Source organism: Adiantum capillus-veneris, chromosome 14 (assembly GCF_014529385.1).
Source record: "Adiantum capillus-veneris isolate H3 chromosome 14, ASM1452938v2, whole genome shotgun sequence".
Lineage (NCBI taxonomy): Eukaryota > Viridiplantae > Streptophyta > Polypodiopsida > Polypodiales > Pteridaceae > Adiantum > Adiantum capillus-veneris.
The window spans coordinates 145,657,451-145,660,139 of record NC_140944.1 but is presented as its reverse complement, the minus strand read 5'-3'; the positions used below and the strand labels follow the sequence as shown (position 1 = coordinate 145,660,139).

Genomic DNA, 2,689 nt, shown 5'->3' with positions numbered 1-2,689 from the left:
GTGGACCCTAGTCCGAGTGTATTTTTTAATCCAAGTTTACTTTTGCTTATCTTTCTTTAGGATATACGAGTGGATTGTGCCTAATGGATCAAGAAACCTCATGCAGACACATGATTAGAGAAAGAGGTTGTCAAAGTGTGTGTGTGTTTTGGGGGGGGGGGGGGCAGATGGGACAAACAATTTAGTAAGGTTTTTTTTACCTTGATTATCTAAGATCGATTTAGTGACAGGAGCAAGGATAGCTATGTCATGTGGCCACATGTGATTGGTCTGCTAAATGAGGATGTAGAGAGAGAGAGAGAGAGAGAGAGAGAGAGAGAGAGAGAGAGAGTGAAGAAAGCAATAGCGTTTAAAAAAAGAGATTGAAAAAGAAGCAGCAAACGTACCAACTTATAGCAGCGCTGTTATACTCCTCGCATAGCGCAGAGAGAGAGAGAGAGAGAGAGAGAGAGAGAGAGAGAGAGAGAGAGAGAGAGCGCAATTGACGCAGCACTTGCAGAGCAGAGGCAACTGACGCAAGATCAGAGGTAATTATTTTTCCATGCTTTGCATACATGCTAACCCGCTATCATCTCCCTTCTTTCAATCTAGTCTGCGCTGCTCCAAAACTGAGCAACCCCTCCTCTACGCAAAAAAAGAACCTTCGAAAACACCCTTTCCTACACAAAAACAACCTAGCTTTGATGAAATCAATATGGTCTTTTATGTTTTATGTGACCGAGTTTTACTAGTCGTAATGGCGGGACGTAGGTTGTTGAAGACGGAACTAGAGGAATGGTCCTGGGAGCACTAGCAAGCGAATCGGGGCATTTCTAACTGGGATGGCGTGCGCAATGCACAGGCGGAGAAGCACCTCCATGCCATAGAGCTAGGTGGTCTCCGCTTCTTCTACCACAGCGGCTCCAAGACTAAAGAAATCGTGGGCATTGTGCGTGTCTGCAAAACCTTCTAACCCCTCTGATACCTCCGGAAAGCACGACATGGTCGACATTGAAGCTGTATTGAAGCTCTCAGAACCCCTTTCTCTTTCCCATCTCAAGCAGGAAGATGGCTTACTCAACTTCATCATGTTTCGTCAGCCGCGGCTCTCTGTCATCCCCATTTCGACTGCCGAATGGAACCTCATCTATGAGGTTGCAGGTGAGCGTGAACCCCCTCTCCGACTTGACGTGAATGGTGAGTCCAGGAGGGTTGTGAATGAGCAGGCTCTTGAACTTGGTAATGATGAATCTTCATCAAGAATGTGTCGAACATATCAAAAAACCTCTTCGCCTCATCACAATGCTGATGTTAGCAATAAGTTTAGTGATCATACTGCACAATGTGATGATAAAACAAAAGATGTGTCGTCTTCTCGGTCATTGAGAAAGCCCAAAAAACACAAAATCCTAACCGATGCAACCAAGGTGAAGGTTAGTGGATCTGTTTCACCTTCAGAGGCATTGCAAACTTCGTCCATCAAACCACTTGATTTTGGATCGTGCGCCCCTTTTGACAGCATCATGACCAAGGCAATAAAGTTTCGAAGAGAGTTTACAGCCGGTGAAGCAGGAAACAAGGTGAGGTGGAGCCTTTGCTCATCAATGCAGAGGTGAATGATAGTAAGGATATTTCATGTGCTGATGCGAGGAGATTCTACAAAAGAAGGAATAGGTAGCAAGCAAGGAGGATTAGCATTGCAAGACTCTTGCCGAATGGTCCACATTTTGTGGAGGGCATTTTTGAGAAATTGGTTTTTGTGGAAACTGTTATACCTCAAGGTAGAGAGCTGGTCTTTTTCAAGGAAGTCCCTTGGCAAGAAGTATAAAAGTAGGGCATAGAAGGGAGTCTTTCCTTTTCTTTTGCTCTACCTTTTTCTGTGTAAAAGGGTGCGCGGGGGATGAAGGCATTGACAACTTTCTCTGGGAATGGTGAATGGATTGAACAGGGTGGTGGCTTATGATACTCTCTTTTCTCTTTGGCAGAAAGCCCATGTAGGTTTAAACCTTTAAAATGCATAGGGTGTCTTCACATTTGCAATATTGGTATTTGGCAACAATTTAGCTTGGTTGGCTCTTTTCCATAAGGTTGTATCATGTTACTGCGAATTCTATCCTTTGATTGGAAATTTGTCGATGTGCTAGATGTTGAATAGAGTAAACAATCTTTACCTTGATTATCTAAGAGCGATTTTGGAAACCCTGAAAGGAGAGGCAGTCCAGCTGGTTGGTTTTCATTGGACAGAGAAGTTGAAAAACAACGGTGCAGAAATAATAAGATTAAAAAAAAGTTCCGAAAGGCAGCGACAACAGAGGGAGAAAAGGGGATTGCACGAGCATGGCCAAAAAGCTCCAGGCTTGCGGGATACACACAATAGGAGCAGGGTAGGGCCACAAAGCTCTACACTGTTTTTAGCAGAGGGAGAGGAGAGGATTGCACGAGCATGGCCAAAAAGCTCTAGACTCGCGGGATACACACAATAGGATGCACAGCCAGGGCCTCTCTCTGATGCAATCACATACGGGTGCAGCTTGGAGGCATGTGGCTTTACGCTACATTGTTTTTAGCGGATGCAAAGTGAGGGTCTCTATCCACATGGAATCACCTACACGTGCATCTTGAAGGCATGTGGCTCTATGCATGATGCTGATATGAGCTTAAAAATTCAATGTTGTGCTTGGCAATCCCTTGGTCAATATGTATGACAAAC

The 2,689-nt window shown here is 44.6% G+C and overlaps 1 pseudogene; it reads left to right on the top strand.

Moving 5' to 3' along the window:
* Positions 1-736: 736 nt before the first annotated feature.
* LOC147443306 (uncharacterized) lies at positions 737-1,657 on the top strand (annotated as a pseudogene).
* The last annotated feature ends 1,032 nt before the right edge of the window (positions 1,658-2,689 follow it).